This window comes from Stenella coeruleoalba, assembly GCF_951394435.1.
Source record: "Stenella coeruleoalba genome assembly, chromosome: 4".
Lineage (NCBI taxonomy): Eukaryota > Metazoa > Chordata > Mammalia > Artiodactyla > Delphinidae > Stenella > Stenella coeruleoalba.
The window spans coordinates 111,052,313-111,077,209 of record NC_137149.1 but is presented as its reverse complement, the minus strand read 5'-3'; the positions used below and the strand labels follow the sequence as shown (position 1 = coordinate 111,077,209).

Below are 24,897 nucleotides of genomic sequence, written 5' to 3'. Positions count from 1 at the left end.
CATTCCTGCCCATGGGAATCTGATGATAGCTGGGTTTAACAGTGTGAGAAAAATTCTCTTCTTTGGGCATTCTGTTAGAAGGGAAAAGAAATCAGTTTTGGCTTTGTTTTGTTTTTCACATAGAATGAGGGTTCAGGATTATGTTTATTTATTCAAGTTTTATTTTAATGCTCTTTGTCCCTGGCTAGACCTTGGTGGGGGGGCATGGTAGGGTGGGAGTTGAGCCACCATATTTTAAAAACAATAGTAATGATGGAGCTTATTTAAAGAATTTCAAACTCAAAACACTTATATTCCAACCCAACAGCTATAACTTTGTCCGCAACAGGTCCCTGACTTCTTTTTTCCTAAAGAATGATAGATAGTGGCCTCTTTTCCTAAGCTACCTTCTGGAATGGGAAGGGGAACACATCTTATTTTATCCTTTCTCATTTTCTATAATCCATCCTTTTAGAGGAATCAAAACAATTTTCTCTCCTTCCTGCATAAGGATAGTGTTGCTGGCTCTTTATCATGAGGATGTGCTCTTGGGGCTATTTTCTTGGGCTTGGCAAGGGCTTGTACTTACCTCTACACACACACACACACACACACACACACACACACACACACACACACACACAGTTTTCTGGAGTTCCCCGAGGCCAGTGGCATATCTTTGGGACACCTCTGGTGTCTGGCAGAAAATCTTGGAGGCCATCTCAGAATTCTACCAAATTTGACTACCAAAATGGGCAATAGGATCTCATTTTTCCAAAATATTTTATTCATCTATTTATGTGCGTGCACACGCATGTGCACTTGTGTGTGTCTGTATCCATGAAAAAAGATTTTATAAAGCACATCCCAAGGTGCTAAAAATTGTTATCACTGGGCAAGTGAGAGAGTAAATGTTTATTTTTATCTTCTTTCTTATCTGTACTTGCTAACATTTCTATACAGATGCATATGAAAATGATGAGTCATTTTTTAAAATATTTAAGTAGTAACATTAAAATGATAACTCCACATGATAGAGCACACACATAGAACAAAATGCTGACGGTATTTCCTGAATTATTGACTTTCTTGCATTGCAAGAAAGTTGCATTAACTTGACTTAATATTTATTTAAGACAGAGGCACTTAATGCAGGAGTAAATGTATAGCACTTTTCCATGCTTGCTTTGAGAACACCAAAAATGGAAGGGTAGAGAAATTAATAGGGGCACTCATTACAGAGCTCACAGGGAGGGTGCTTCCTCCCAGCATGAATTGCTCATTTAAAAAGAAGTACAGAAGATTCATGACATTGCTCCTGACAGCATTGAAATTCATTTTAATGGGGGTATGACCTAAAATAAACCTTTGATACCTGATCATGATGATGGGCTATTTATTTATTTCTTCTCCTTCATTTCCAGCAGGGGAGATAATTAATGTACCTACCTTTGTTGTGATGGCCTCTGTGGACAAGGTGCATCCTTGAAGAACATTCAATATTTTAAAGTGCTGATCCATCTCATTTTTTCCTTCCAGGCTGTCTGGGGAAGAACACCAGTAGGAACCAATGAGAATAGCCTTCCAGCCTGTGTGGGCGGAAAATGGTCAAATTGGGAAGCTTAGAGAGATTCATTGCTTGAATCTCAGGTGAGAAAATTTTCAGGTGATCTAGGAAGCTTATACACTGGTATAAACCATGTCCAGGTTAAATAGTGCCATATGATGGTGGGAAGCTGCCTGATGTGTGGAGGCCTCTCACAAAGTCAAGATAAGCAAAAAGCAACTGAATTGTTTGTTTTGTTATTATTATTTATTATTGTGATAAATTCCACCTAACATGAAATTTACCATCTTAACCATTTTTAAGTATACAGTTCAGTAGTGTTAAATATATTCATACAGTTGTGCAGCCCATCTCCAGAGCTTTTTCACCTTGCAATACTGAAACTCTATACCCATTAAACAACAACTTCCCATTTCTCCCCCCTCACGCCCTGCCCCCGGTAACCATCTTTCTACTTTCTGTTTCTATGAATTTGACTTCACTAGGTGACTCATATCAGTGGAGTCCTACATTATTTGTCATTTTGAGACTGGCTCATTGCACTTAGCATAACATCCTCAAGATTCATCCATGTTTTAGCACATGTCAGAATTTTCTTTCTTTTTAAGGCTGAATAGTTTTCCATTGTATGTATATACATTTTGTTTATCCATTCATCCATTGATGGACACTTGGGTTCCTTCCATCTTTTGGCTATTGTGAATAATCCTGCTATGAACATGGGTGTGCAAATACCTCTTCCATACTATACTCTTAATTTTGGGGGGTATATACCCAGAAGTGGGATTGTTGGATCATATGGTAATTCTGTTTTTAATTTTTTTGAGGAACTGCCATACTATTTCCATGGTGCCTGCATTATTTTACATTCTCATCAACTTGTTTTGTTATTATTTTTGTGGTTATGCTTTATTATATATTTGCCATAACTCAGACTATAACTAGATTTTAAGTAACTTGAGAGCAGAGATGGTTTCTTAGAACTTTAGGACATTTTGTAGAATTTTGCCTCCCTGTAGCATTGTGCTGAGGACATGGCAGGTGCTGAATACTTACTGATAAACCAACTCTGAAGGCCAATCATTCCATTTATAATAAGGTTCTAACACTCTATCACTGGGACATAAATGTCAGAAACTTGGGAGTGGGGGTTTTGGTGTAGAAATGTCAGGAGATAGAGACCATTATGCGATCCTTTAGGCCAATTACCCGATGTCATCATTTTGATGATACATCCTTTGCTTGACAGAGGTTGCTTTATGGCAACAATACAGGCAGGATGGGAAAACTGAAGGATCTGGTAGACATTGGGCATCTGGTCATAGGACATGAGATTGATAGTGGGTATATTCAGAAACACCTCACATTATGGGAATAAAGGAAAAAGCTGTCATTTTCAAACTTCAATGAACTTAGGGATTTTGAGTTGCCTTTTGAAATAAAGATCCCTGGATTTCACCCTCTGAGATTCCTTTTCAGTTAGGTACTGTCTAAGTCTCAAAAACTTGCATTTTAATAACATCAGAGAAAAATAACTGGAGGCAGATGATTCCCAACAAGTTCAGATGCTGTCAGGTGATAAAACCAACTCATGATTCCCTGTGTTTACCTCAAGAAATGAATGGTGTCCTTAATCAATGACTCTCACGTGCTGGGCTGCACTTTTGTAACCAGGCTGGACTGGCTACTGCATCACTTGGAGGACTTGCTACTTTAAGAGATACCTGGGTCCCCATCCCCAGTTCTCAGCTTGTGCTGAGTTTTTCTCTACAATAACCAGGGTGGTGATTCACATTCTACACGCAGAGTTCGGCAATTTTGGAGAAGGTCCCCTCTTCCAAGTTCTAGGATGATGATTAAATCCAAGTTACAGTTGAGTACTTTAGACAAAAGAATCCAGGTGGGGGCCTTGATACTTAACCTAAATGTCATCTGGGCTTCCCTCATTCTTTGAGTTATAGGTAAACTTGATTCAACCACAATATCAAGTCTGGACCCTTCCTAATGGTTAGTCCAAATTCTACAGTGTAATTCTTCTAGGGGCCTTGGTCTCTGGACCCTCTTTGTTGGGCTCTACCCAAGCAAGTAGAAACATTTTAGCCTCTTTTTAATTTTCAATAAGAAACCCACTCGTGAACAGTCTGAGGTTAATAAATTTACTGAAAATCCATGGATTTACAGAGAGGCATCGTTCTGCTGCATTGCAGTTGTCCACCATTTTCTATTTTTCCCATGCCATCTTCTGCTGCAACTTCTGTTGAGAGACTCTGAGGGCAAGGAACTGGAAGGCCAAGGAGCTAGCTGAAGCAGTGTGAGTGGGAGGGGGGTGGCTGGAGATACGATGGGCAAGATTAAGTTCTGGACACTCAGGACCTTGGGAGGTGAGGGGGAGGAGCTCTGGTCTGTGTAGAGTGGGGACCGGAGAGGCACAGGACTAGAAGCAGGAAGACCGGTCGGAAGCTCACTAGCTGCCCCGCACCTAACAGGTAGGGGTTAAATAAATATTTATTGAATATGTGGGTGTCTCACATGCTCAGTTGACTTGAGATGTAATGGCTTTATCCCCCCAATACCTAGCAGAGTGCAGGGTACAGGGTACCTGTGAGGATTAACTTAGGGGTGTTGGCAGAAGGACTACATAGAGTTGAATATTTTATCTGGTGTTTTATCTTACTTTATTTTATAATGTTACCTGCACAGAGTTTGGAGCATTTCTCTGTGAATTATTCATTTCGGCACATACCCTATAAAATATCTAATGTCTCTAACCTTTGGGGACCATGGGACTTCCCCAAGCAGTATTTAGAGGAAAACCTCTGTGGTAGCACTTTACCAATTTACCCCCTCAGCTCTTTTTCAGTTCTTGGCTCGTGTGAATAAGGAGGCCAGAATGCTCTTCTGGGAATGCACAGCATGGATATATATTTTTTTACTATCACAGCAGAATTGTTTTGAATACACTTCGGTCATGAGGTTAAAGCTCTCCACAAGGAATACTTCAGCAATAATTCTGCTGCCCTCTAGCCGAGCACTGAAATCCCTCTGGAATGCTGGCATTACCCTTCAAAAACGGTTTTGAAACGACTTTACTCACTTGCCTGGCCTTTCTATTCCTATTGAAATTCTTCCAGAATGCTCACAGTAAACTTCAGTCAGATGCCAGAATCACTTTTATGTTCCAGAAAGGTTTCTGTAACAATTTATTACACAATGCAACACAAGCTTACTTTTTGGAAAAGCAGGTCAAATCTGTCCTGGTGGATATCTTGTGGTTATTTCAGCTTTACTGATAACTCTGAGCGATTATCTAAAGGGAGTTTGAAAGGACCACCATAGTGTACAGATGAAAGCGTTGGATTTCCTGGTTAGATTCTGCTGCCACTACTACTATGGCTATTTCTTTTTTCCCCCAATTATTATTTTCAGAGAGACTGGACCTTGAGTCTGCTCCACCACTGAATATTGAATAAAACCGAAACAAAATGTATCCTTGTAATCTGGCCCCAAACTTGAACAACACGTAGAAATCAAATTATTTCCAAAACTCAAAAGCATGGGACTATGTATATGTTTTATTCACCTATTAATTCATTTATTGTGCATATATTTACTAAGCACCTACTATATGCTGTGCCATATACTAGAAATATGTGGGGGGACAAGATAGACATGGAATTTATAATTTAGCGGGGGCTGTGTTGTTATTTGTCACTTTGTCTGGAGATAACAAACTACCCCAAGAACTTAGTGGTTCAAAACAACAAGTATTTGTATAATTCACAATTCTGCAAGCCAACAATTGGTGCTGAGCTCAGCTGCATTGTTCTTCTGGCCTTGGCAGGTTCATTCATGGTTAAGGTCAGTGCCAAATTGACTGGGCTCTGGTTAGATGGCCTCAGCTGCGTTGGCTGAGTTGGCAGAGCCGTGCTCCACATGGCTTTCGTATTCCAGCAGGCTAGCCCATGCTTGGTCATCTGCGTGTCTGGGCAGGGCTCCAAAAGAGAGGGCCAAAGCATGCAGGGTCTCTGGAGGCCTGCTTGGAACTGGCACACTTCCTTCCACTGCATTTTATTCCTCACAAGACTTTCAATTTTTATTTGTAAATTATATCTCAATAAGCCTGGGAAACATTTTAATTTCTTACAGTTACATTATTTTTTCTATCACATCATGTTGGGATAACAAATGATTTTTCTATTTTTTAAAATTTTGATGCAGTCTTTCTAATTTCAGTTAATCAGCAGATAGTATAATTTACAACAAATCATTATCCAAAGGCTAGCCAACTCTTTTGTTCTAATGTCCTCTATAAGTAGAGTCTAGTAAATTCAGCATAGAATATTCTAGATAACTTTAGTTTTATGTCTTAAAATACAAGACATATTTATAGTGCTGACTTGCTAAGAGCTTTACAAAAGTGGTGTTCTCTTGAGGAATGCATTATAAAGTCTGTCAAAATACAGTAATCTGAAAGGAATAGTTAATGTGTCAATTTAAAGAATCCTGATTAAATTCTATGGGCTGAGAATTCCTAAAAGCCTAATTTTATATTATTATTATTATTATCAGTGACAGGAGGCAGCATTGTTCCACGTATGGGGACAATAGAACATGTAAATGAAAGGTTTTGATCGTTTAGACCTCTTTCACCTTTTCAATGTAAATTTTTTCTTAATGGTAAAAGACAATACACTTGAAATAATGCACATGACTTATACTTCCTTAATATTGAAAAAAGTCACAGATGGTGGCTGAACTAATAAGGGGTATGTCATGTATTTACGGCAACCAGAATGTGTTGGACCGTTTTAAATTCAATTATTTTCACCAGTTTTTAAACCATGTATTAAAACAAAACTTATGGTTTTGGAAATATGGTTACTGGAACAATAATGGAGAAATCACTGGGTCAAGAGGCATGAGTTCAGGTACAGGATTTAAGTCCTGATCACTGAGTATTTTGAGATGATTGTGTAATTTAATAGAAAAGCATGTGTTTTGTGGTCAGATGGGGTTGTTTCAAAATTTAGGTTTCTACCTGCCTGTCCTTAGAAAAGTTAAGTTTTAAAACTTCCTGAGCAATTATTTTCTTATCTGTCAATTCTGAAAAATTACTCTGACCTCATGAGATTTAAGGATAAAATGAAATAATATATGTAAACCCTCTGACTCTAAGCCTGGCATACAGTAAATAATGCTCCAATTTTTCTTTTCCAAAATGGAGACATGATAGTTACTTGGAGCACTGCAGCCTAGTGCTTCAGAACATGGGATTTGAGTCAGAAAATCTGAGTTAAACCTCCAGCTGGGCCACTACAAAGCTGTGCAGCTTTGGGCAAGTTAGGTCAGGATGAACTGAAGTTTCAGCTTTGACCTTGGGATCATCCCTAGTCTGCTTAGATTTTGGACAGCCAATTAGCCAGTTTCAATGTCACTTCTGAAATCCTTGAATTTCAGGATTAATTCTGAAATTAGTTACAGAATAACTGTAACTGATAAGTTACCATCATATCCAGTCAGCAAAATAATGTTATTTACACAAGCAAGGTATGTTTTTCAGATACATTGCTAGTTTATGTGATAGTTTGGATTATTATTCAGGAAATATTCAATCTTCTCTCCGCCTATGTGTGTGAAATATGCTTCCCTTCCCTATCAATATTGGGCTTGGCCATGTGATGTACTTTGGGCAATAGAATGTTAGTGGCTGTGATACAGGAAAAAGCTTGGGATGTGCTTGTGGGATGGCCTTGCCATCTTCTTCCTCTGGCACCACCATGAAAAGAGCTTCTTCTGAGCATCTGGGGTCCAGAAGGCCCACCTGCAGAGCAGACCTGAGCCCAAGCTACAGTGAGGAACCAAGTCCAGCTCGTCCTGCAACTTGAATCAGACACTCAGCCTAGATCAGCTGACCTTCGGCTGACCTACAGATGCCTGAACAAGAATAAATAATTGTGGTTTAAGCCATTGAATCTTGGGGCAGTTGATTATATAGCATAGCTATCTAACAGAGCCATGAATATTCACTTTCAAATACTATCGGTAAGCATTCGAGATTTAACTTGGAGAAATATTTCTTGAGAACGTTATCTCATAAAATGTTATCATTTGGTTGATATGTGAATGCTGGTTATTGAAGTAATAGTGTTACAGTAATTAACAATGATTATGAAAGCTGTTGACTTTTCGTACAGAAATCCTTTTTAGAACTTTCAAATATTTAAACAGGGAAACATTTGCAACATGAATATTAATAGAATTCCTTAGTGAGATACTTTTAGGAAAAATATATTCTTTAATCCAATAGATACTTATAGAGGCCAAATAACAGAGATTAGATGAAATCATAATTCCAGTCTTTGTAGAATTGCTTGGTGTACTAGTATTTTGTATGTTAAACAAATACCATTGAGAACTGATTTAAGGTCGCACTACTTAATTCTGGAGAAGTTACCTGAATAAATGTGGTAATCTTAGACTGTTTTGAGCTTTGGTAAAGAAGATTTCTATGAAATCTCATGAGGCATTTGTTTTCATCATCTTCATCTTCATCATCACATCTTCGTAATCCCTGAATCAGTCAGGATAATTTGGCTGACACTTTGGTTGAGACTAATAGGAACAGGTTGGCTGCTTAAGTAAAAAGAATATTTATTGGAAGGATATTGGACAGCTGGCAGGCTAAAGAGGAGATTCTGATCCAGGTATGAAAGGAGCCCTGGCAGTTCGAGGTGGGAGGCAGGGGTCTAGGAAGGAGGCATTCTGCAACAACCTTTCCAGGGTGCTTCTTGTAGAATGGCTGAGCTCAAACCATTTTCTGTCTTACTGATACTTTGGTTAAGCTTCAAATTGCAGGAGTTGAGCAACTGAATAGCCTAGCCAGGAGAGGATAGAGAACTATTGGGGATCACTGGAGAACTATCGTTTCCACCAAAGATATCAGGAAGTTACTACCAGACAAGGTAGAATGGATACTGGTAAGGCAAAGGATACCACCTCTCCTTTACATTTGTTTCCATTGTTATGAATATTACTCTCCATGATCATCTTGTTTTAAATTTTTAAAATTTTATATTGGAGTATAGTTGATTTTTATTCTTAATTGCTAGAAGGTTGAAGGAGATGATCTATGTCTGAGACCTATCTCTAAGGTATCATGTGAGAGCTCAGGACTAAGATGGGATTTATGGCTGTGCATGAGTCAAATAGTGAGGAGTTCCTAGACAGAAGTAGAGATATTGCAGATATGGACCAATTTGAGACACCTGTTCATGTGTGACAAGACACTGAAAACCAGGACTGTCTTTCCTAACAGAGAACAGTTGGTCAGTATATATCCCTGAGTTTCTCCAAAAGAGTTTTATAGCTTCCTCTAAGGTGTCTGCCAACAGGACAAGAAGGTTTTCCTTTCTTCCTTGCTGAATGAGGTCTGTTTCACGAAACATTTTACCTTGCTCCTAGCCAATGTCTCCATATTAGTATCTTATTCTTTCTTTGCAATACTTGTAAAAATCACCTCAATTTTCTGATCTTTGTTATCATTTACTTAGGCAGTCAATTACTATGCCTCATGCACTTTGGAAATGACTGTAGAAGGGACAGGACAAAAGAGATGCCCATCTTTTGGAGCTTAGTAGGAAAAATATATTGAAAGATAATGCACATAATCACAGTTTTGATAAAAGTGCCGTGAAGGAGACCTGCAGGGTGTGATGACAGTGTTTACACAATGGGGGCCTAACTTAAACATGGAGGGTCAGGGAAGACGTCCATCAGGGCTAGAGTTTAAGCTTAGACATAAAGGTTGAGTAGGAGTTAGCTGGGTTAAGAGGGGTAAGGTGAAGGCAGTAAGGGTTGGGGGCTGGAGCAAGTATGAGGACCATGAGGTGGGAAGTAGCTCAGCCCTCTGGAGAAATCTTAAGAAAACCAGTGTTCCTGGATGACAGTGAGTAGAAGAGACTGCTAAGAAAGAAGATTTCCTTTCCTTTGTCAAATGCGAATGGCAACAACTTTCAATACTTGAATATGTTTAGCTTATCAAGTCTGCCAGTGTTGACAACCTTTTAAGAAGGGGGTGGGGCGAGAAGGGCATTGCAGGAAAAGGATGTTGGCTAGTCATGGTGCATGCTCCAGAAGAGCACTGGAAACTACCACTCTGCCTGTCTCCTTTCAACTCAGTTTTCCTTAAGCTGCGGTGACTAATCAGAGATGCAAATCACATCCAATGTTTGAGCTGTCCTCACCCTTTCAAAACCCATTTGAAGACTGCTTATTTTTTCCCCTGTTGAATGCCTAGAAAATTTTCAGAGAAACAAGTCAGGCAGAGCGGGGAACGCCGTATGTGCACATATTCCCTCTGGCCCGGGGTTTCCAGTTCATGGGGCCAACTCTCACGTGTCATATTGAATCCTTTATTACAACAAAATATTATTTTAAAGCTGCACTAACAGTAATTAGAAGCAATTGAGTTTTATCAACTAACACAAACTGTGGGATTTCGAACTTGGATTTTAGCTGGTATTTTAATGAAGTGTGTGTTAACAACCCCAAATCTTCTGTCAGTCCAGCAGCTGAGTTGCGTATACAGATCTTGGATGAAGGGACCATGTGTTAACGCTCAGAGGCGTCAGGTTCATTGCTGGCTCCACACAGCCCACTTCGCAGAGCTGTCTCTCAGGCCCCTTTTATTTTCTCCTCCTAGTGACTATCCTGATTGTCCCCACATTGGTTCTTATAAAATTTGAAATTAAAGGTGATTGTTACCATGCACACATTTTAATAATAGGTGTTTAGATGTGAGTAATGCTGACTTAAATTTCCTCTTTGCTCAACTGTCTCATTTCAGCCTGAGATGCTAAAAGGACATATGGTCCAGAGTGTTAGAATTTATTTAATAAAAATGTAAGAGGTTGAGAAGAGAAAAAGATAAAAGAAAGGAGGAGAAGGATGCTCTCTAATTTTAAATGAACACTTTTAGAGGAATAAATATCTGGAGGAAGCAGAGTGGCTTCTTGTTTTTAAAGATAACCTTCTAAATCTTGGCTAAAAGCCTTTTCAATTGGACATTTTGAAAGAATAATGAGAAATTTACTGAAAAAGCTCACACAACCAAAGCTAGGGTGGTATGAATCTTCATGGCAATGCTGAGCCTTTTAAGAGATGAAAGGAGTGCTCCTATCAGGACAAAACCTAAACCAGAGAAAAGTGGATCAGCATTTTGTAGACAGATTTTACCTAGTTGGCATACAATACAATTAAAATCTAGTACCTTTAACTTTGTATCAATTCTTCCTGTCCTTGACCAATGCCAGAAAATGTATGGAGGCAGTAGATGCCATTTGACATAAGAAGGTTATGCAGTTGTTCACTTTCTGTTGAGCTTTATCCCAACAAGGGAAACTGCCCCGGGCTTCTCTGATGCCCATGGGAAGATGCTCACACTTGTGCTTACACAACCTGAAAGTGTGAGGGCGTTAATATCTATGGGGCCTCCCTTGACCAACAACAAATGGGATACATGCTCCCCCATTACATCATCTGGGCTGACAGACTGGAGATATATTTTATGACTCCTCAGATGGTCCCATGGAATTGACAGCCAGCAGCCTCTAGTAGTGGCCAATACAGTAACACATCCTTGGATCGAATTTTCTTGTTTCCCTATCCATTCACTCTAACACACCTGATTCCTGGAATCACGTACTTAACCTGTGTCAGGCTCCACTTTCAGGCGACCTCAGGCTGAGACAGTTGGTAGCAGGAGAGTTCCCAGAATGCCGACCTTTAGGATGGGATTTTGAGCCGCATCCCTCACCAGTCAGACTATAGCAAAAACCCCATTGCTGCTGTGAGTGAGTGGTGTAACATGTTGCATCATCACGATTACTAAGACAGTCATCTCTAGTGGATGGAGATGATGTGCAAGCTTATTTAAGGTTGTGGCACTTAAGCGTTAGAGGAGCTATGGTGTGATAAGGACTGTGTAGTTGGTTGGCATTTGTTAACTCCTTTAAAAGCTCTGAAAAGAGAAAATAACAGGCATTGTATGAACATCAGAGGGCCTCTATGGTGATGATTAAGGAGACCGTGTCTTCTTCAGCCACTGAAGATCAGGTCCAGGATCTAATTGTGTGGGTAACTGAATGGCAAAGAATGCTGAGTGCATAGTTTTGACAAGTCTTGTATGACAAAGTCAGGGCCTTAAAAGGGTGGGATCCTTTTTTAAAAAAAATTATTGAAGTATAGTTGATTTACAATGTTGTGTTTTATTTCTGCTGTAAAGCAAAGTGACTCAGTTATACATATATATATATGTATATTCTTTTTCATATTCTTTTCCATTATGGTTTATTATAGGATATTGAATATAGTTCCCTGTGCTGTACAGTAGGACCTTGTTGTTTATCCATCCTATATATATATGATAGTTTGTATCTGTTAATCCCAAACTCCCGGTCCTTCCCTCCCCCACCCCCATGTTAGCAATCACAAGTCTGTTCTTTATGTCTGTGGGTCTGTTTTTGTTTCATAGATATGTTTGTATGTGTCATATTTTAGATTCCACATGTAAGTGATATCATATGGTATTTATCTTTCTCTTTCTGACTTATTTCGCTTAGTATGATAATCTCTAGGTCCATCTGCATTGCTGCAAATGACACTATTTCATTCTTTTTAGCGGTTGAGTAATATTCCATCATATATATGTACCACATCTTCTTTATCCATTCATCTGTCAATGGACATTTAGGTTGTTTCCATGTCTTGGCTGTTGTAAATACTGCTGCAATGAACATAGGGGTGCATGTGTCTTTTTGAATTATAGTTTTGTCTGGGTATATGCCCAGGAGTGGGATTGCTGGATCATATGGCAACTTTATTTTTAGTTTTTTGAGGAACCTCCATACTGTTTTCCATAGTGGCTGCCCCAGTTTACATTCCCACCAACAGTGCAAGAGGGTTCCAAAAGGGTGGGCTTTTGACTCCTGATTTGGGGATAGTTGGGTACATAAGCCTGAAAATCTTCACCCCTCAGGTCCTTCTGAATCCTTCAGTCTGGCAGAAGGAACCCCCTCCCCTCTTACAAGAGGATAACAGTTTCCCATTGCCAGGAGACTCTGCAAAGACCTCACTGAAGCAGATATCTTACAATATGCCATTACCCTGCCCATGATCTGCCCTTGTGTCCCCTCATTGCCTCCAGACTGAGAAAGAGGGTCAGGTTTTGACGCAACTCAAGCAGGGAAATAGTCTTTATTCTGCTAGGAAATGGCTGACACACCAAAGTCCCACCCTTCCTGGTTAGTATTCGTGGCCAGGAGCCTGAATAACATTTGTGGGAGCAGATATCTTGTTGGACCAAGGTGGTGGGAGATGGGGGTATAGTCTAAAGCTGAGAAGAGGAACATGTATCGACACAGGAGCACTGGCTCATGACTCAAGGTTCAGGGAACTGGCAAGGGCACCTGACACTGGTCCTACTCTGACCCTGGATGGCTCCTTGACACTTGGATGTGGTGATGAGGTGGGGAGACTGGACTGCCTTGACAGAGTGTTGCAGGAAGAGTCCGAAGGCTCAGGGAGATGGGAGTGTTAGGATGGATTGATATGTGAGAACAGAGCCCCCATCACTCCACTCTGTTTTCTGGGAGGCCCCGGAGGACACTGCCGTCACCGAGGCAGAGTGGAATTCACTGGTCCGAGGCCTTTGGCATCTCCGAGAGGCGCAGTGGTATCTTCATTTGCAGGCTGCATGGACAATAAAAGATGCTACCATGAAGTGGAGCTCTGGGAAATGCAGAAGGCCAGTGATGACATTTAATCACCTTAGGCATGGTTAATTATCCTAATGGGCAGTGAGACCAGAGTGGCTGGCAGGATACCGGAATCCAAAGATCTGTGATAATGGCTAATAGATCATGGCAGATAAACTAATAGATGCTAGGGTATCAATGGACTCCTATAACTGAAACTAACTGATAACTGGTGATCAAAATTCTGCCATCATCCACTACAATGGAAAATTGCAGACTACTGTTTTCACACCATGGACCATGGACATTTACACTCTGGGAGGTGTCTTGGCAGTCAGCTTTCTTTCCCTTGAAAGCATCCCATCTGTAGCTTTCTCACTTTAAAAGTTGAAAATCACGAAGGGAGATGCATTTCTTGGGCTGTAATAGCTTGGATCAAGTACAAGGTACTTCCAGTAACGCAGTAGGTTGAAAAGTGAACAGTATCAACCTCACCTGGGAGTTTATTAGGACTGTAGAATCAGCATTTTAACAAGGTCCTCCAGATTATTCAAGATTGAGAAGCATTGCTGGGTGGTGGGGTGGGGGGCATGGGGGTGTTACGGAGCAAGAGAGAAGAGGGAGAAGGAAAGTGGAGAGAGCTGTTTCAGCCACTGTGTGGTATAGGTGTGAAATGATGGCAGAGCAGAGTTGAAATAAACATTGGGGAGATGCTATAGGTGTGTCTCTGAATGATTTGGAACAAGGAATTAAAATGACCCAACTAGCAAAAGTACAAAGAGAGAGAAGCTGTGTGTAAATGAGGGAGAAGTTAATGGCCTCTGAATTTTACCAATTCAAACAAAAAAGGAAAAAAATGTAAAAGCTTAATAGATATTGAAAAAAAATTTAAAGAACCCCAAATTTAATGAGTAATGAGTAATATTTTAACCTATTAAAGAAAGTTTAAAAAAATGATTCTCATTGTAGGCAAGGGTTACTCGTCCATTACTAACGGTGTATAAATTATTACTATACACATATATAGAAGAATTTTATGGTATGTGTTAAGAGCATATGAATTGAAATGATCATATGAATTCAGATATTTTGTCCTTAATTTCAAATCTAGGAATATTTCCTAGATTTTATTACATATATATGTATATATACACACATATATACACATATACACACACACACACATACTCTGTGTGTATATGTATATACTATGCACATTATCATCGTTAGTAACTTATTGAGTGTTTAGTATATATCAGGCAATGTGCTAAACTCTCTTGGAAATTACCAATGCCAGTTTCTGACCTGACTGATTTTTTGAAATCTTTTAAGTCGCTTTCTTTTCTTTCCTCCCTCCCTCCCTCCCTCTTCCCCTCTCTCTCTCTTTCTCCCTTCCTTCCTTCCTTCCTTCCTCCCTCCCTCCCTCCCTCCCTCCCTCTCTCTCTCTCTCTTTCTTTCTTTCTTTCTTTCTTTCCTTCCTTCCTTCCTTCCTTCCTTCCTTCTTTCTCCTGCCTCTTGTCTTTTATTCAACCAGTAAAATCCTCTCATACAGAAACTTCTACTCACCAAATTGTATCACTCAGCTGAAATACAACTTGAGAAAACTCTGTCAGATAAAGAGCCCTTTACAGAAAAAAAAACTGCCTAAAATAAGGATTCAGAACAGAAGTGCCATGTGAACATGATCTATTGGATTTCAGCACCATCGCAAACATATATTATTTAAGTAGGATGTCTTTTTTTTCTTTTCCCCAGTAGAATTATCATAGCCTTTCATAGAGCCCTTCAGAGGCCATTAACTTCTCCCTCATTTACACACAGCTCCTCTCTCTTTCTGTCGTATTTTGCATCACTTAACCCAGTGGAGTGTTTTCAGACAAAGGCTGCCTAGAAGCTGGGGCCCACTTTGTGGCTGGCTCTGTGGCATTCATGGTCGGTATTGTTTTTGAAGACCATCTGCCTGTCATTCGTTTGCTGATTGAGTTAGTGCACCTAATAATATTTTTTTTTTATTAGGCTGTGCTAGCCAATGAAAAGGAAATTATACACTCAACAGATGGGTCACAAACCTTTCTACCTTAGTGCAGCTACTCCTTGAGTTAGTTAAAAGCCAGCATGAAAGCAGATTATAAACAGAATAATAGTCTTTTTATAAATGGTTTTCACAGTGGTTACTCGTTGTGGTGCCAAACATGATGGCATTAGGGTTTCCCTTCTTTCTTGTATAGATTTTCCCTGTAGGAACAATCTGAGCAATGAGAGATGTGGAATTGAAGAGAAGAAAACCGGCTGAGGACCAGAATGGAGGAGAACATCCATATACGCAGGAAGTAGCTGCCATCACATTAGCTCAGTATCACTTATGCTATTGGGAAACAATGTGTGCCAGAGGGGCTAGGTGCTCTGGCTCTGCCTTTACTTTGTGGGCAGAGAATGTAGGGGCAGCAAAGTCTATCACAAAAGAAACCCCAAATAGCCTTATTTTATACAGAGAAATGGAGACACTGAGGGTCGCCAGCACTGGACATCATGTAAATGAACAGTAAAACCCAAATATCCTTGGCTTGACAATGATCCTCCCTCAGCCTCCTGCTCCTTTCTGAAATTGGTAACTTCCTGCCCTTGGAAACTGTTCCTCGTGAGCTCACATCATGAAAATTCACTTTGCCTTAAAGAGGAAGTGAACCTCCCTGGCCAGGATGCTATTAAGTCAATTGGAGGTATGTTCAAAGAGCATGAGAGCAAGTCTCTTCAGGAAGAATCATGATGCAAAGGATTATTTTACTTACCTCTGAACAATGAAGTTGCATCACCCACTGGGAACATAAACAACAGTGACAGACTTTTCAGTTTTGCAGGGATAGACTTAATTTTTGAACACTTGTAATATGGGAGAAAGTGTGTATTGTAAAGACCTGGCTTATTCTCTTTTAGAAACAAATAGATTCTGCTTTCAAGAGTCAAAAAAAAAAAAATGAAAAACAAAAACCCCGCAAAACTGGAGAAGACAGTAATTGCTTTGTGAACCACTCTTCTAATTGTGCACATGAATTACTAGCTCATTTTTTCCCCATAGTCTTTGGCCCTTGCTTTACCCTAACTTCAAACCTCAAATGGATTCTTAGCAGTATACTTGCTTTGATTTTGGTATAAAGACACTGTCTGCATTGCTGTGGGTGGTGGGTGGAAGTGGTGGCAGTGTGGACATGGATAGGGGCAGATTTGGGGCAGATGGGATCACTGGGCACATGACCAGGAAGAAGAAAGACCAGGTATTGCTGAGAACCTCTCATCATTCAAAATCAATGGTCTTTTACTTTTTTCCAATTGATGAACGCCAACAAAATATTTTAATACTACTCCCTGGCTTTGTTCAGCATTCTGAACCTATACATTAGTGATTTTTCCAGAGCTTATCTGATACTGAAGCTTTTCAGAGATTTTGTTTCTTCCTTTAGGGATTACTGAGGAATTCTGGTGGGGTAGCCCACCATGATGGGCAACCTGGGGGTTGGAGAATGAGTGAGTGTCGGGGGGTCAGTTTCCTACGATTCTTGGTCACTCCTTCTCTGCATCAGATAGGTCCCAGTGTAACCAGATGTTTGCCCAGATGCAGTCACACTGGAAGAGGTGCAGCTCCTCAGATTAACCTCATGAAGGTCCCTGCTGCCTTCTATATATCATCCTGCAGCCCACTGATGCCTGAATTCATACCTGGAGATTGATTCTCTAGTCAGTTTTGTCTTATGTTAAAATGCATGGTTCTGGGAGTATTTTTACCTGTAGCCTCATCAGTCCTTTGTGCCTAGATGTAAATGACTTTGGAGACATAACCCTGAATTTTATGAGTGGTATGTATGATTTCATGAGTACACTGGAAGCTTAAGAAAATGGGAGAAAGCCTTAGGAAGGGGGAGCGGGCAATAGACCAGGAAAGAGAAGATGCTGAGACCGAGCAGACACATTTAAAGTCTCCTCTCCTCTTCTCATTAGGACCTAAAAGGGACTTTAACTCCAGTTCATCTTTAGGACCTATTGGCAAGTCAGCCCCGAGGAAAATTCAACCACGATCGCTTAAAATTCCCAAAGCCTTCTGAATTGGTTATGACTTTCTTTCATCACAAAGTCTGCATCCTGACCTGGTTACACTGGCAGGTGACTCAGAGGCAGATGTGTCCAGAAAGACAACCGAACACAGTAAAATCCCCATCCATTCTGGTTTCTCCCCCAGGTGCCTGCACCCCCAAGAGGGCTGCTCCCTGCCACCTCCCTCACTGTCACTCAGTGGTCCCCCCACTGCATGCCATTGCACTGGGATGTATCAAGTTAGGAACCTGCCTCTGTCTCCATCCCGCACCTAGCTCTCCTTTTCAGCTTGATGTTGCTGGGATTTAATTCTGAGCAGGATTTAAATAAAATCAGAATCCGTCTGTGCTGGAGGAGATGTGTTTGCTCGGAAATGGAATTCATTGTCTGGGTCACTTGCTAGTTAGCCCCGTATCCTGCCTATGCTGGAACCCAGGGAAATGGTATGCTAACTGCCCCCCTTCCACACCGCTCATGCGCTTTTCAGGGCGAGAAGTTGGGGTGCTGTGTCAGGGATTGGAGGGAGGAACAAAACTCCTCTCTCCGCTCCATATTTAATTACTAACTTTAATGCTTTTTGGCCTCGAAACATCTCTACATTTTAGGGGGAAAAAAGTGTTTCAAGTTTACATAAAAATGAACAGTGGCAACTGTTTTAGGTGGGGGCATATTGGCTTGTAAGGAACCAGGTCCCATCGAAAAGACTTAAGGGAAGAGAGGACTTATTGTAAGGATATCATGGAATGTTACAGAAGCCAAGAGCAGGAAAGGTAGGCAGGGCTCAGGAGAGGTGGAGACCATCAGGTAGTCACTGTCTGCAGGTGTCTTACTCTGCTTTCCTCTGCCACGTCAGTTGTCCTTTCATCTCTGCAGACTTGCTTCTTCGCAGGCTCTTAATTCTTGCTTTCCATAATCTGTGTTATGCATTACCTTGGCCCTTTTTTTTGGCTCCACATTCTGGCGAACTCTATTCTTGACTCAGCCCAGTGCCTGGTTTCTGTCAGGTAATTACCTTTGGAATGAATGGAGGAATGAACAAATGAATGGATGACTCTATGGCCTTTCAGTGTAAATGCCCATCATCACCTAACTACATGTTGAGTGTTGTAGTTCAGAATTTTATGAGAGAGGATCTGATGGGCTCAGTTTGTCCCATTTGATGGGTATTCACTCCTGGTCCAGTTGTCTGTTGCCAACGAGTGTGATTACTTAGTACAAATATGACTACTTACAAGGATGGTGGATGGAGCCATTTCCAAAACAAGGATGGTGGGTTCAGCAAATATGTTTACTATAGCCACCAAACTAACATTTCTTTCCTGGAAATATGCCTAAGTAGCATCCATGTTTACTCAAAACATGACAATCTCATATTAAAGGGATTACCTGTTCAGCTCAGAAAATGGTTTGAGGGTGTCATCTATTTTTAAGTTCAAGTAAGAATGGATTTCCATGTTGATGGTCTTAGTATAGCCAAGTAAAAAAATCAAAAACATTTTTGACTCATGTCTTATCTTCCTAAGAAATTATTTAAAGGTTTTTAAATTCAGAAATTTAAGGTTCATATTTCCTTCTTCTTCATGACTTCAGTGCATAATTTACATTGATCTCTAGAATCTTGTATAGCTCTTTAAAACATGTGATTTATGGCTTCCCTGGTGGCCCAGTGGTTGAGAGTCTGCCTGCCGATGCAGGGGACACGGGTTCGTGCCCCGGTCCGGGAAGATCCCACATGCCGCGAAGCGGCTGGTCCGTGAGCCATGGCCTCTGAGCCTGCGCGTCCGGAGCCTGTGCTCCACAACGGGAGAGGCCACAGCAGTGAGAGGCCTGTGTACCGCCAAAAAAAGAAAAAATCATGTGATTTAATTTAATTTTTTATAATAACCTTGAGGTAAGCCTGGAAGCTGTTATTTTTCCCATTTTGAAGATGAGAAAACTGAGGTTTGGATAAAATAAGCCGATGGGTCCAAATCTTGGGCCTGGGCCTCATGTGGAATATGAGCATATAAAAATGGAAAGTCAGGGGCATAAGTTACTTTTAATGTATCCAGAAGCCTAATGGAAATCATACATTTACCTTCAGTCAAGCTATCTAAGATAATTACATAATCAACTTCCATTGCTTTATAACTGCTTATTATGGTAACGTGGTCATCTGTAGCTGTCTGGAATATTCAGTTGATTGAATATAGCTTGTGTATGAAGGAAATAAATGGGAAAAATATTTAATTTTCTACTTTATAAATATTGTGTTTGGCAGACCTAATGTTTCCAATGATATGGTCAAGGAAAAAAAATAATAAAGGGAATTCTTGGTGGAGAAGAGATGGTCTTAAATGGCAGCATAGGGTTCACTCAGAAGGTCTTCTAATGCCCAGCCCCACTGTGGTTTTTTTGGTTGTTTGTTTTGTTTTGTTTTTTGTTGTTGTTGGGTTTTTTTTGTGGTACGCGGGCCTCTCACTGTTGTGGCCCCTCCCGTTGCAGAGCACAGGCTCTGGACGCGCAGGCTCAGCGGCCATGGCTCACGGGCCCAGCTACTCCGCAGCATGTGGGATCTTCCCAGACCAGGGCATGAACCCGTGTCCCCTGCATCGGCAGGTGGACTCTCAACCACTGCACCACCAGGGAAGCCTTCCGTTGGTTTTTTTACTATATGGTGCTATTGTACTATTTGAGCTCGGATCAATTCCTCCCACTGCTAAAAGGGAAGAAAATCTCTCCCCATGTATGCTTCTCTTGGTAGGAAGAAGGACTATCGCTATGAACCCAGGTCCACGTTTTACTGCATGGACTCTTGTGTACTCAGCCATCTTTTTGTAGCGGATGTTAAAGTTCAAGGACATGGCTAATAACCACATTCTTTTAGAAACAAATGACTGGACATATTCCACTTTTACAATAGCAGGCAGTGGTAAAGTAAGCCTCACCCAAACAAAAGAAAACACATTTTAAATGTCCATAGAGACACAGCCATGAAGTTATACTCACTTAACAACTTCAGCCCCAAGAAACCTGGTACCTTTCACAGTCATGGACTCATTTAAATGGGGGTGTCAAGAGACAGAGCTAAAAGAAACATTAATTTGAGTGAATCCATTCCCCCACACACAAAAGTAGGAGGTACAAAAGTCCTAGTGAGATGGAAGTAAAAGGATATTAACAAAAATACAAAGATAAATATGAAAAAAGAGGAATTTTGCCTTTTGGGAGGTCCGAGGTCTTCTGCCAGTGTTCAGTGGGTGTTCTGTAGGAGTTGTTCCACGTGTAGATGTAATTCTGATGTATCTGTGGGGAGGAAGGTGATCTCCGCGTCTTACTCTTCCACCATCTTCCCTCTCTCCCCCCGAAAAAAGAGGAATTTTGTTGTTTTTGTTAAGGGGTGAAGGCAGAGAGGGAAGAAAAGATCTCTCTTGGCCTGAAGCCATGAAATTTAAGATAAAATGTTTCTTCCTTTTGCAGAAAAAGAAATGCTCATTAACAAAGAAAAATGTTGCCTGAATCTGAAGTAAGAGCAGCCCAGACGTGTTTATCTTTGGCTTGGGATGCTGACATCAACAATGGCATTCGCCTCTTAACCTAGTGCCCTTATCAAAATGGAGGAACATTTTAATCACGTTGTTCCTACTTTTATCTTGGATTAGCCCCATTTTTAGCTTTTGTGGACTTGAATTAAAGAAAAAGCATGTAGAAATTTAACAAGGGTTATGAGTACCTTTTACAAGACCAAAATCCATTGTGTAAATCCTGATTTGGGCTCCCTGTCAAAAAATCTTTTTAGGACCCTAAAACTATTTCAATAGCATCTGCATATTGTGCTTTAAACACAAAATGTTCTAAGAGGTTAATAGGGATTTAAAAAAAAAATCTCAAAACAGTTCTTAGTTTATGATATCGGTGTCAACAATTAACAAAATAAATATGCTTGCAAGCCTACGCAGGTGTATAAGGCAAATATATGAATAAAATCACTCTTTTATTCAAACGAATAAAATCATAAAAGTAAATTCATCTTCTGGATTTATGAGTTTTTAGGGCAAGCTTGAAATGTTTTCAATTTTTAAATTCCCACAACAGTGACTAGTGCTGCAATAAATTGAACAAAAAAACAATTGATGTTTTAGGAAGCGAGGCGTTGCTGCTAAACTTCCTACTACTAATTTAACACAGATTTCAAGCTGAAATCAAGACAATATGCTTTCTTCAGCTGTGTTTATGTGACTTCCCACATCCCCGTTAATTCTCTTCTGGCTTTCATGTAGACGTTTTTGGAAGAAAGCTGGCCGAAGGCTAAGTAACTTCATCCACCACCTCCCCCCCGCCCCCCATAAAAGGTCAGGTGTTCCAGAATGCATCACATGGAACAACAGCACCCTACACTGATTGTTTAATAAATATCATGGTAGGAGTAAACAGATGCTAAATAATAGAACCTTTAGTAATTTGAATCGTTTAGCTCTGTTTGTGATACAAATCTTAATAAGTTTTCAAAAGTCTCCTTGTGCAGAAGATAGTTTATTCCTTACATTTCATCCAAGACAGGGTGTGTTTAGGTGGCCTGATCAAAAGCGTGAAGGGATACGGCAGAAAAAGAGTTTTGATTTCTGGATTCTATCTTTACACAACTGCTGTGACACACTGCCTCCCTCTAGTAAATAAATAGAAAACCCTTCACTCCTGGTGACAGTACATCAATGCATGTGATTCGGCATTAGGCAGTGTAAACATGAATTCAGATCCCTGCCTCCCTCCACTGCCTCATTGTCCTGGGGGGGACACAGAGGTTATTTGGAAGAGCCAGGTGGATGTTTTCAAGAGTGTGTGATCTCACAGAAAGAATCTAATTTATTAGTGAGGAGTTGAATCCAGCTAGCCTTTGAGACTGTGTGTTATTTCACATGTTTGTGCCTCAGTTTCTTTAGGTGCAGAGCAGGGCTGACAAATATGCTTGCCTTATCTGCACCAGATGGAGACAAGGGGTAAAGCTGAGTTCTCAAACATTTTCAGCACAGGATCGACTTCTGTGTACCCTCAGGAGATGCTATGGCTTATGATCTGAGTCACCCGTGAGGTTCGCCTCACCTGAAAGGAGAAAGAAAGGTACGTGGGGGCCGGTAGTGCCGCTTGCTGCTAGTTCGCCATTGAGAGGACCCTTTACTCCTCTTTGGCCAGTTATTGAAACTTAGGACTTTTTAACCCTTCAGAGGACAGCAGTGACCTGGCTTGCAAATGCCAAAGCTGTACCCTCTCCAGAGCTCACATCCATACCGGATTTCATTGTTTCCTCTTTGCAGACGAAGGTGCTCTACTCAGGCCTTGACTTGGATTGGGCCCCAAAGCGAAAGAAGCTTTGTAGCTTGACAAATCTCTGGCCATATTTATGGCTAGAGTGATCCAAGGCTGGGGGTGTGGGGAGGGGACGGGCGAGTTCAGTGAGGGATGTATCAGGAACCAGGGACCAAAAGAAAGCAGCAGCCAGAAAGCCCCCAAATGGATACCCCTTTGGCTTGGAGAAGCAGGGAGTCAGCTGGGGCTGGTCCTACCTGAAAACAAACTCTCAGTGGTTTCCTAAAAGTGACTATGCGGGGCACAGATCCATCCGTGTTTTCAATGAGTGCAGCCAGCGCTGTGGAAGTTGGGCGATGGGCAGCGACAGATGGAGGGTTTCCAGGGTGGTGGGCGGCGGCCTTTATTCCCGGATGAAGGCTCCTTCCTGTGTGAGTGTCGACCGGCTATCTCCACTTAAACAATCCCTTTGCAGTGAATAGGTGTACGACACATAACACCTCCTTTGTTTACCAGCCTTTCCAAAGCTCTCTGCCTGTCTGCCCTCTGCCTGTGCATTTTTATGGTGACGATCAACACAATTCCTCGCTCAAGAGACACCCCAACTTGGTTGAAAGGGTGGCCTTTTTCCACTGAAAACTAGGTTTTCTTGGGTAGTTGAAAACCAAAGGGAGTCAAAGTGAATTCTTTCAGCCTTTAACAATGAATTTAGTTTATTCATGACGTTGGAAAGTCAGAAATTTCATCTTTATGACTTTAGAAGATCATAGTAACGAAATGAAAAGGAGACAACAAAAAGGATGAGAGAAGAGAGAAAATAGAGCTTGGGTAAAACTCGAGAGGTGCTTTACGTGCGCATTTTTTTTTTTTTTTTGCGTCGAAATTGAATACTGTCTTTGCAATCTTTGTTTCACTTTTCTTCGGAAAGGTTCGGAAATGTCTCATTCTGTTCTGTCCCTTCACGTGGATGAGATCTCAGGCAGGTTCTGGATGAATATGTATGTGCTGGCCCCTGAGTGACAATGTTTCTGTCACACTGGGGTGGGGAACACGACCAGTTAAGGTAGAGCTGACACCTCCTTGCACACCAGCAATGCCCATCCCCCACTGCTTCTGCTCTGCCCCCCAAGGTCCTGCCACAGAGGTACCCACATACAACGCATAGAGAACAACACATACAGCCAGAACAACACAACACAGCCAGAACAACACATGCAGTTACACATCACCTCTTGTGGAAGCTGATTTTATCAGAATAACCTGGCAATCTGCTTGACTTTTATTTATTTATTTAAAAAATTAAAATATAGTTAATTTACAATGTTGTGTTACTTTCAAGTGTATAGCAAAGTGATTCAGATATACATATATATACCTATATATATATATATATATATATATTCTTTTTAAGATTCTTTTCCATTATAGGTTATTACAAGATATTGAATATAGTTCCCTGTGCTGTATAGTAGGTCCTTGTTGTTTATCTATTTTATGTGTGTCTGTTCACCTCAACTCCTAATTTATCCCTCTCCCTCCCCTTTCCCCTTTGGTAACTGTAAGTTTGTTTTCTGTGTCTGTGAGTACTTCTGTTTTGTAAATAAGTTCATTTGTATCATTTTTTTTTAGATTCCACATATGAGTGATATCGTATGATATTTGTCTTTGTCTGACTTACTTCACTTAGTGTGATAATTCTAGCTCTATTCATGTTGCTGCAAATGGCATTATTTCATTCTTTTTTATGGCTGAGTAATATTCCATTGTATATATGTACCACATCTTCTTTATCCATTCATCTGTTGATTGACACTTAGCTTGCTTTCATATATTGGCTATTGTAAATAATGCTGCTATGAACATTGCGAGGCATGTATCTTTTCAACTTAGAGTTTTCTCCTTTTCCAGATATATGCCCAGGAGTGGGTCTGCTTGAGTTTTAGATACCAAAGAGAGTGCTAGTGAATGAGGACATACTATGTATCTATTGGAACTGACATCTTCTAAGGAGATTAAATGAGATAATCTGCTCAACAACCTGATATGAGAGATATTTTCTCCCCATTTTCTCAGATGAGGAAAGAGGCTCAGAAGTTCAAGTACCTTAATCTTAGATGTGAAAATATAAATATCAAATGGCCCTTAGAATTCTAAATCTTCTCCTTCCAACTTAAATTATTTTTTAAAACACATAAGCCATGAATAAATGAACAAGTAAATAAATTCATA

At 40.6% G+C, this 24,897-nt stretch overlaps 1 long non-coding RNA gene across 1 annotated transcript; it reads right to left on the bottom strand.

The window, feature by feature from the left end:
• Window positions 1–12,792: 12,792 nt before the first annotated feature.
• Window positions 12,793–20,719, bottom strand: LOC307185722. The gene is made up of 3 exons (XR_013828157.1): window positions 20,586–20,719; window positions 18,216–18,397; window positions 12,793–13,294 (listed from the first exon to the last, which is right to left on the bottom strand). It is a non-coding gene; the product is annotated as an uncharacterized lncRNA (long non-coding RNA).
• Between the last annotated feature and the right edge of the window lie 4,178 nt (window positions 20,720–24,897).